Source organism: Gekko japonicus, unplaced genomic scaffold, assembly GCF_001447785.1.
Source record: "Gekko japonicus isolate JY-2015 unplaced genomic scaffold, Gekko_japonicus_V1.1 scaffold753, whole genome shotgun sequence".
Taxonomy (NCBI): Eukaryota; Metazoa; Chordata; class Lepidosauria; order Squamata; family Gekkonidae; genus Gekko; species Gekko japonicus.
The window spans coordinates 235591-245527 of record NW_015172027.1 but is presented as its reverse complement, the minus strand read 5'-3'; the positions used below and the strand labels follow the sequence as shown (position 1 = coordinate 245527).

General features: G+C 47.8%; 1 protein-coding gene across 1 annotated transcript in view; it reads left to right on the top strand.

Annotated features, from left to right (window-relative positions):
- LOC107118275 (sperm acrosome membrane-associated protein 4-like) overlaps positions 1–9937 on the top strand; it is a 14009-nt gene that overhangs the window by 2244 nt on the left and 1828 nt on the right. The window lies entirely within an intron of this gene.

Below are 9937 nucleotides of genomic sequence, written 5' to 3'. Positions count from 1 at the left end.
AAGGAAGGAAGGAAGGAAGGAAGGAAGGAAGGAAGGAAGGAAGGAAGGAAGGGAATTGTCTCTGAGAACACAATCTACTTTTCAAAGGGGACAGTGGCAGAAGAGTAAACAAAGGAAGAAAGGTCAGTGTGCCCATCTAGCTATCTAGTCTCTCTTGCCACAAGGTCTGGGGGCTGAGGCAGGGGCATTACACCTGGAACTTCTGACAGGTGGTGGGTGCAGCTACAAGTGCCACTGCTGTGGCCACCTGGAATGCACCACCCACATGCCCTTGTCCAGCAGCACTAGGTGGCACATGCAGCTGGAGCACAGGTAACGAAACACTCACAAGCAGGCAGTGGGAAAGTGCGAGTGCAGCCATCAGAGGAGATCCATGAGTAGGGAGTCGACAGCGGTGGGCCCCACAGAATCCATGGGCCCTGGCAGCTGCCCAATGGCAGGGCGTGCTGATGCCGGCCCTAGGTGGGCTCCCAGTTGGTGTGAACGTAACACCTGCACAAGACCTATTCACACCTCTGAAACTCTGCAGGAGGGTAAGGGGCTTGAAAGGAGTTGCCATGGGAAAACAGTGGCAAGAGGAGAGACGATCCCTTCCTCCTCGATTCTTCCCCATTCCCCACAGTGTTTTTCAGAGCACTGTTTTCAGTTTGCACTGGATTTTTTAGCAGGGAAGAGTAGCAGGTTGGAGGTTTGTTCAGACTCAGCGGATGCAAAGGCTGAAGAGCAAGGTGGAGGTGGGCTAGCCCTGGCAGCAGTTTTTAGTCACCCTTAAGGGGCAGCAGGTTTCAAATAATTTAGTTAAATATTACATGAGTCCGGGAGCACCATAAATTTGTGGCAGGGTAGAAGCTCTCACGAGTCACTGTTCACTTCTTCAAATACAAAGATCATCTGAAGAAGTGAGCCGTGACTCACGAAAGCTCCTACCCTGCCACAGATTTTGCTAGTCTTTAATAAGGTGCTACTGTGGAGCTGTGGTGGCTCAAGTGGTTAAGACGCTGAACTGCAGGCTGTGGAAGGTCGGTAGTTCAGCAGTTCGAGACCCGGGTGCCGCATAATGGAGTGAGCTCCCATCTCTAGTTCCAGCTCCTGCCAACCTAGCAGTTCGAAAGCAAGAAATTGCAAGTAGATAAATAGGTACCTGGCGGGAGCTGGTCCATGGGGTCGCGAAGAGTCGGACTCGACTGTGCGACTGAACAACAACAACAAAAATAGGTACCACTTCGGTGGGAAGGTAACAGCGTTCCGTGCGCCTCGGTGTTTAGTCATGCCGGCCACATGACCACGGAAACGTCTTCAGACAGCGCTGGCTCTTCGGCTTTGAAATGGAGATGAGCACCGCAACCCTAGAGTCGGACTCGACTGGCTTTCGAGCAAGGGAACCTTTACCTTTACTGGACTCTTGCTCTTTTCTACTGCTACAGGCGGTCTAACGCGGCTACCCATCTTAAATGTTACATGTTTACTATGGTGCGGAGTAGACCAAATCTGTTTTCTGCTTCTGGCCTCTGCACCTCCTGGGATGAGGGTGGTAAGGTTAAACAGAGGTTCCACGCAAAAATATTTTACTGTATGGAGCATCCTCCCAGCTGTTCACATTCTGCACCAAAAAAAAATAATAATTCAGATGTGGGGATCAAATTATGTTTCGAAAAGGCATGAAATGAACATGATTTGTTCAGATTGTGTGCCTCATTCTGAACCTTATATTTATATAACTAGAAAAGGGGAGCCCCCCCACACACACACACACAGAGCAGCCTATGTCCAGAACATGGCAGAGGTGATTCGCAGGGTTGTTTTGAAGCATTCCAATAGCACTTCCCTCCTTTTTGAGGGAGACTAGGAATTTTTAATAACAATACTCACCACTTACATAGTACTTCCAGTGTTTACATTACTTCCGGTATATAATTTTGTTGCAGCCTTTACAACACCCTGACTTGAAGATCCCAGGCTTTAAAAGGGGCTTCGAAAAATAACCATGGAGGACAGATCCACCACTGTTGTATTGCCAACTCCAGGTTGGGAAATTCCTGGACGTTTGGGGACGGAACCTACAGAGAGAGAGCTCATCAAGATTCTGATGGTGCCTGATCTCAGAAAGCCAGATCTCTTTCAATCTCAGAACCTAAGCAGGGTCAGCCCCGGGTAGGACTTGTATGGGAGACCACCAAGGGAGTCCAGGACTGCTATGCAGAGGAAGCTAATGGCAAACCTCCTCTGTTTGTCTCTTGCCTTGAAAACACTGTAGGATCACTCTAAGTCGGCTGCCACTCGATGTAAAAAATAATAATCACAACAGCCCTGTAAGGTAGGCCAGTGTGATTATATCACAGACTGGAGCTAGGGTGATCTTAATGCTGAAAATAAGTTACTTACTGGAAGTCCCAGGGCAAAACTTATATTTGTGAAAATAACAGCTTGTCTTCTGGACCTTCCTAAAGTCAACAAGTTAATAGAAAAGGAATACAGACAAGAAGAATCTAATCTAATGTTGTTGTTCAGTCGCACAGTCGAGTCCGACTCTTTGCGACCCAATGGACCAGATCACGCCAGGCCTTCCTGTCTTCTGCCGTCCTCTGAAGTTGGCTCAATTTCATGTTTGTTGCATCTATGACACTGTCTAACCATCTCATCCTTTGCCATCCCCGTCTTCTTTGACCTTCAATCTTTCCCAGCATCAGGGTCTTCTCCAGTGAGTGCTCCCTTCTCATTTGGTGGCCAAAGTATTTGAGCTTCAGTTTCATTATCTGGCCTTCCAGGAAACAGTCAGGGTTGATTACTTTTAGGATTGACTGATTTGATCTTCTTGCAGTCCAAGGGATCTAATCTAAAGCCTGAGCTAAATGCTGTATGTTTTTTAAAACAACAAGTATTCAAATAACAAGTCTACATATTCTTTTTTGTTTGTTTGTATTATGAAATGGTCATAAGTATTTTAATAACCAATTTTCTGTTGTTCCATACCAACACAATGAAGAAAAAAATATATAAGCATAAACCGATCCAAGATAGAAAGCTCATGAATAACAAGACAGGGGAGTGTATTTACAAAATCACCGAAGTGGAAAAATATATCCTTTTTAAGCAATGGTATCAATAAGGATAGAAACCTTGAGCCGGACCAATATTTTCAGAAGCTGTGGAACATCCACTAAATGCCTAAATGTGCTTGGCAAGGTTTAGAACTCCGCAGTATGTCCACATGGGTGTGGCAATCTTTAAACTAAACTACTACTGGGGGGGGGGGCATAGGAAGACCGACCACTCCCCGGCGACGCTCTCTGATAGTTGGGGTTGCCAACATCCATGTTGGGCCTGGAGTTCTCCTGGAATTACATCTGATCTCCAGAATGCAGAGATCAGTTCCTCAGAGAAAAGGGCCGCTTCACAGGAGAGACCCCGTGGCATCCAATCCCTGCCGAGCTCTCTCCCTAGGTTCCACCTCCAAACCTCCAGGAATTTCTCAACCTGGAGTTGGCACTACAACAGCAATGGAGCTCTCCTCCATGATCAGTTTTCTAAGCCCCTTTTTTGAAAGGCCACTAAACTAGTGGCCGTTATGACGTCCTCTGGCAGTGAGTCCCGCCAGTTAGTCACCCGAGTGAAGAAGTACACACAGCACACCTCTTGAACTTATGACGTAACCTTATACCGAGCCAAACCATTGGTCTACCCAAGTCAGCATTGTTTGCTCTGACTGGCAGTGGCTCTCCAGGGTCTCGGCTGCGAGTCTTTCACATCACCTATGGCCAGATCCTCTTCACTGGAGATGCCAAGGACTGAACCTGGAACTCTCTGTATGAAAAGCAGATGTTTTAGCATTGAGCCACGGCATCTCCCATCACAGAAGAGCTTTTCATTCTTTCTTTTGTAGCACAGCTAACGTTTCTCTTGCAGCACACTAGTATCTCCCACACATGCATGCACAAGCTTAGGAATGATTGATCTTAGAGTTGCAAACTGGCCTGAAGAAGAACATCCTGCCCTTTTAATGCGGGCTTTTATGGGATAATATTTACCTGGTGAAGTTATTTAGCTTCATGAAGCATTAACTGTGCAGTCCTCAGCAGATCTACTCAGAATCCTGCTGACGTCAACTTCCGGTCCTCACTGGGGAGAAAAGCAGGCTGTAAATACCTAGATAAATACGGACTCTCATAAGAACATAAGAGAAGCCAATGTTGGATCAGGCCAGTGGCCCATCCAGTCCAACACTCTGTCAGTGGCCAAAAATACCAGGTGCTATCAGGAGGTCCACCTCTAAGCTGAGTTAGTGTGAGCTAGCTCACAGTATTTTAGCCTCTGGCGCATGCAGGGCTTTTTTTGTAGAAAAAGCCCAGCAGGAACTCATTAGCATATTAGGCCATGCCCATGGCAGCAAAGCTCATTAACATATTAGGCCACATCTCCGTGTTACCAGAAGTGTGGTCATCCAGCCACACCCACCTTTTGCTTCTTATTCTGTTTACCTTGTTTGTTGTCAAAACCCAGGGGGGGTTTTGGAGCACGAACTCCTTTGCATGTTAGGCCACACACCCCTAATGTAGCCAATCCTAATGAGTTTCTGCTGTTGGGTGTGGCCTATTACGCTAATGAGTTCCTTCTGGGTATGGTCAACTTGGATGCCAGCCGGAACTCCGTTCCTGTGCGTTCCTGCCCAAAAATAGCCCTGGGCGCATGTATTTTTGTCTTCGCTCAGGAAGGATGGCTCCAAAGCAAACAGATCTATGCATTAGCCAAATTGCTCACTCACAACTTTAATGCCAGCAGCTCACAAAGTAGAATTTGTGCTCATAAGACTCCACGGCTTAGAGGGAGCATTGCCTGTGGGGCCAGGACATTAGAAGCCCTCCCACTGTTGCCTCCCCCAAACACCAAGAATACAGAGCATCACTTTCCCCAGACCGAGAGTTCCTATCTATACCTTGTGGCTAATAGCCACTGATGGCCCTCTGCTCCGTATGTTTGTCCATTTCCTTCTTGAAGCCGTCCATGCTTGTAGCCACCACCACCACCTGTGGCAGTGAATTCCATGTGTTCATCACTCCTAGACTTCCACTGCAAGTCAACATTAAAGGGACAGAACTTTGCATCCCCCCCAGACCAGTTGGCAACCCTAACAGTTTTGTGTAGTGGTTAGGAGTGCAGACTATAATCTGGGAGAACCTGGTTTGATTCCCCACTCCTCCACATGCAGCTGCTGGCGTGAGGTTAGGTAAGTCACAGTTCTCTCAGAGCTATTCTGGAAAGAACAGTTCTTGAAAGAGCTCTTTCAGCCCCACCTACCTCACAGGGTATCTGTTGTGGGAAGGGGAAGGGAAGGGGATTGTAAGCTGCTCTGAGACTCCTTCGGTTAGTGAAGGGCAGGGTATAAATCCAACCTCCCTCTCTTCTAACTGGTCTAGAAACTCAGTGACAGCACAAGACATGGGAATGCAGGGTGGTATGTTTATTGGTGCGGGTAAAGAATGCTTTTTGACTGACAGACATGGTAAATGTTGAAAACAGAACATGGAGATGTTTCCATGGGTACAAACCGTGTGACAGTGTCATCCCTTTCTAAACTCTTCAAAGATTTCATAACTTTCTGCTCCTTTCAGGAGTGGCAGATATTTTTGGAATGACTCCCAAGGCAAGCCCTCCTTCTTTTGCAGAAACAGGCAGTACAAATTGTTATTTTAAAAGAGTTCATTCAAACCAGCCTACAGAAGGTTTTCACACACACAACAGAAGATTGACTGAATGACACCCTAGGGAGGGGCTGTGGTTTAGGGGCAGAGCCTCTGCTTGGCAGACAGAAGGTCCCAGGTTCAACCCCTGGATCCTCCAGTTGAATAAGGGTTGTGTAGTAGAAGATGTGAAAGACCTCCACCTGAGACCCTGGACAGCTACTGCTAGTCTGAATAGACAGTACTGACCTCGATGGACCAAAGGTCTGATACAGTATAAGGCAGATTCATGTATGCGTGTGTTCATTTGTGCCAGGATTAGCCCCTCGAATTTGTATTCACTACAAATGGAGCCCGTGTAGGTTGCCTTTCCCACACCACTGAGTAACTAAAGCCCGGATCCATATATTTGTGATCAATACGGAAGAATTCCAGTAAGTTGTGATGGCCTTGGGAGAGAAGGATTGGATTAAACTGATGTTATTAAATGGACTTGCCTGGGATATTTCCGTTCCCACAAAGAAGGGAAGAGATGGGTACCTTGGGAGAGATGGATACCCGGTTATATTGAGTATTTGGCATTTCCTTTATGTGCAAAATTTGTATATTTAGATTTGCTATCTTACGTTTGGTATATGCATTTTGTAATTTATTGGGTAGAATAAAGATATTTTTAGATGATGATGATGATGAAGAAGAAGAAGAATTCCATCTTCAAAGGCATACATGGCTTTGTGGTAGGGTTTAGGGATGCCAGCCCTGGGTTGGGGAATTCCTGGGGATTTGGGGGCACAATGTGGGAAGGGCAAAGTTTGGGGAGGGGAGGGAGCTCAGGAAGGCAGTGTTGGCATACAACCTGTCCTCCAAAAGTTCCCTTTCATCTGAGGAGCCAATCCCTATAGTCTGGAGCGCAGCTGTGATTTCAGATCTCCAGGCCCCACCTGGAAGTTGGCAAGCCTAGTAGGATTAGACAAAATCCAACCATTTATCTTGTTTTGGGCATGAAGCACGGTCCTCTTCTTGGCAGAAAGCAAGGGAGGTCTCCACTGTTTAGGTCTGGCAGAGGGCAAGCCCCCCACCTACCCAATGATAGGAATTTATTCATTTGTTTGCATACATATCCCGTTTTTCTCCCTGATACGAACTTGAAACATCTTACAACATAATCCCCCCTCCTATTTTTATCCTCACAACAACCCTGTGAGGTAGGTTAGCCTTAGAGAGAGCGACTGGCCCAAGGTCACTCAGTGAGTGAGCTTCCAGGGCAAAGTGTCGATTTGAACCCGGCTCTCCTAGATCCTCGTCCGACCACTAACCACCATACAACACCGGCTGACAGAGCCTCTCACCCCCTTCTCCTTCGCCACTCTGATTCGAAGCGGTGGTGGAAAGGGCTGTCAAATAACAGCTGACTCAACGGGGTTTTCAAGTCAAGAGACTGCCGGAGATGGTTTGCCGTTGCCTGCCTCAGAGTCACACCCCTGGTATTCCTTGGGAGGCCTCCCATCCACAGAATCACAGAGCTGGAAGGGGCCCCATCTAGTCCAACCCCCCTGCTCAGTGCAGGATCAGCCGAGAGCATCCCTGACAAGGAGGAGGAGGAGGAGATTGGATTTATACCCCGCCATTCACTACCCAAAGGTGTCTCAGAGCGGCTTACAAACTCCTTTCCCTTCCCCTCCCCACAACAGACACCCTGTGAGGTAGGTGGGGCTGAGAGAGCGCTTGACAGAAACGGCTCTTTTCCAAGAACAGCTCTTATCAGAGCTACGGCTTGCCCCAGGTCATCCAGCCAGGTGCAAGTGGAGGAGTGGGGAATCAAACCCAGTTCTCCCAGATTAGAGTCCGCACACAAACTGGCTACACCAAACTGGACTACACCAAGTGTTTGTCCAGCCGCTGCTTGAAGACTGCCAGTGAGGAGGAGCTCACCGTCTCCCTAGGCAGCTAATTCCACTGTTGCACAACTCTGACTGTAACAAAGTTTTTCCTAATATCCAGCCTTAATTTAAACCCATTATTATGAGTCCTCTCCTCTGCTGCCCGCAGGAACAGCTCCCGGCCCTCACCCCACCCCACCCCGCCATATACTAGCCAGGGCCGTTCCTGCTCAGCTTCCAAGATCTGATGAGATCCGGCTAGCCTGAGCTATCCACGTGAGGGCCCGATGCAAAGAAGAGACAGTTTTAAAAGAGCATGGATTCAAAACAGCAGTCATTTGCCTGCCTTTCAGCCCCAACATTTGGCTTCTGGTTTAGCGGAGCACACACAAATACATGTGTGTATACACTCACACGTCTATTTGCACAGCTATGTTTGCTAAACTGCTCACCCTCTCCCACCCATCGAGGGGAGTAAGCATTTTTTTTTAAAAAAAAGATAGGTTAGTTAAACTCAAGCATCCCGAGATGCCAAGGAACAGTGGTGAGAAAAGAACTGGCAGGCAGGCTCTGGAGGGTACAGAGCGATGCTTTCATTATTGTTTTAAAATCTATCTGCCCCACCCTACTTCCGAGGGAAAATGGCCTAAGCCCGTTTACGGAATATATGCAAACATAAAAGCAACAGGACGCGACAGAGCATCTACCCAAATGAGCCTACAGCCTGCCAATAGGAAAGGCCCACAGTTCCATCACAATTCTAGAGGATTTTGTTTTAGAAAATCTCTGAAAGAAGGGGAGAGGAATCAGAAGAGAGGGCCATCGATCCCAGCATCCTCTTTGCCACAGTGGCCAGACCAAGGGTTACCCAGGGCTTTTTTTGTAGAAAAAGTCCAGCAGGAACTCATTAGCATAATAGGCCACACCCAGCAGCAGAAACACATTAGCATATTAGGCCACACCCCTGACAGCACAGCTCATTAGCATATTAGGCCGCATTCCCATGTTACCAGAAGTGTGGTCATCCAGTCACACCCACCTTTTGCTTCTTATTCTGTTTACCTTGTTTGTTGTCAAAACGCAGTGTTTTTTTGTTGCAGGAACTCCTTTGCATGTTAGGCCACACACCCTGCTGTTGGGTGTGGCCTATTATGCTAATGAGTTCCTGCTGGGTGTGGCCAACTCAGGAGCCAGCCGCAACTCTGTTCCTGTGCGTTCCTGCCCAAAAATAGCCCTGGTTACCAAACCTCAAATTGTGACCTGGAATTCTCCCAGATTTATACTCGGTCGGTCTCCAGGCTTCCCATGGAGGAAATGGCAGCATCAGAGGGCGGAACCCTGTGGCATCACATTTCCAATGAGCTTCCTGCCCTTCCTAGGGATCACCTGGAGTTGCCAAGCTCCACGTGAGTCCTGGAGATTTCCCAGAATTACAACTGATCTCCAGACTTCAGAGATAGTTCCCCTGGAGAAAATGGATGCTTTGGAGGGTAGACTGTATGGTATTATATCCTGCTGGGGTTCCTCGCCTTCCCCAGGTTCCACCCCGAAATCTCCAGGAATTTCCTGACCTAGAGTTGGCAACCCTAGCACCCCCACCACCATATCTCCAAGAATTTCCCAAGCCAAAATTCGCAACTCCAGCTAGGCCAGCCAGTTATCCATTCCCCTCCCTTATGGAAAAGTCATTTCCCTTTCATTTTGATTGAATCATATTGCATGGATTAAAAGTAAAGGTAAAGGTTCCCTTGCTTGAAAGCCAGTCGAATCCGACTCTAGGGTTGCGGTGCTCATCTCCGTTTCAAAGCCGAAGAGCCAGCGCTGTCCGAAGAACCCTAGCACCCCCACCACCATATCACCAAGAATTTCCCAAGCCAGAATTCGCAACTCCAGCTAGGCCAGCCAGTTATCCATTTCCCTCCCTTATGGAAAAAAAAATTCCCTTTCATTTCAGTTGAATCATATTGCATGGATTGGGGGCAGTCTATTACAAATAGATATAAAGAAGGTGGTTTCCTGTCCCTTCAGCTTAGCCCGTTTTCTAGGGTTGCCAGCACTGGGTTGGAAAATGCCTGGAGATATTGGGGGTGGAGCCTGGGGAGGGCAGGGTTTGGGGAGGGTCCTCTGCAGGTATAGGGCCATAGAGTCCACCCTCCAAAGCAACCATTTTCTCCAGGGGAACTGTTATGTATTGGGACTAAAACATTCCAGGACTGTTCTACCAGAGACGGGCTGAGCATGGAGCCCAAGAACAATAGCCCACCAGGACTCTGGAAGTAACCAGTCAAGAAGTAGTGTTATGTAAATAGCCTATCGTTGGGAGTGGGGTGTGTTTGGGTGTGGCAGTTGCGTGCTATTTAAACAGGGCTGTCTTTTTCCTGC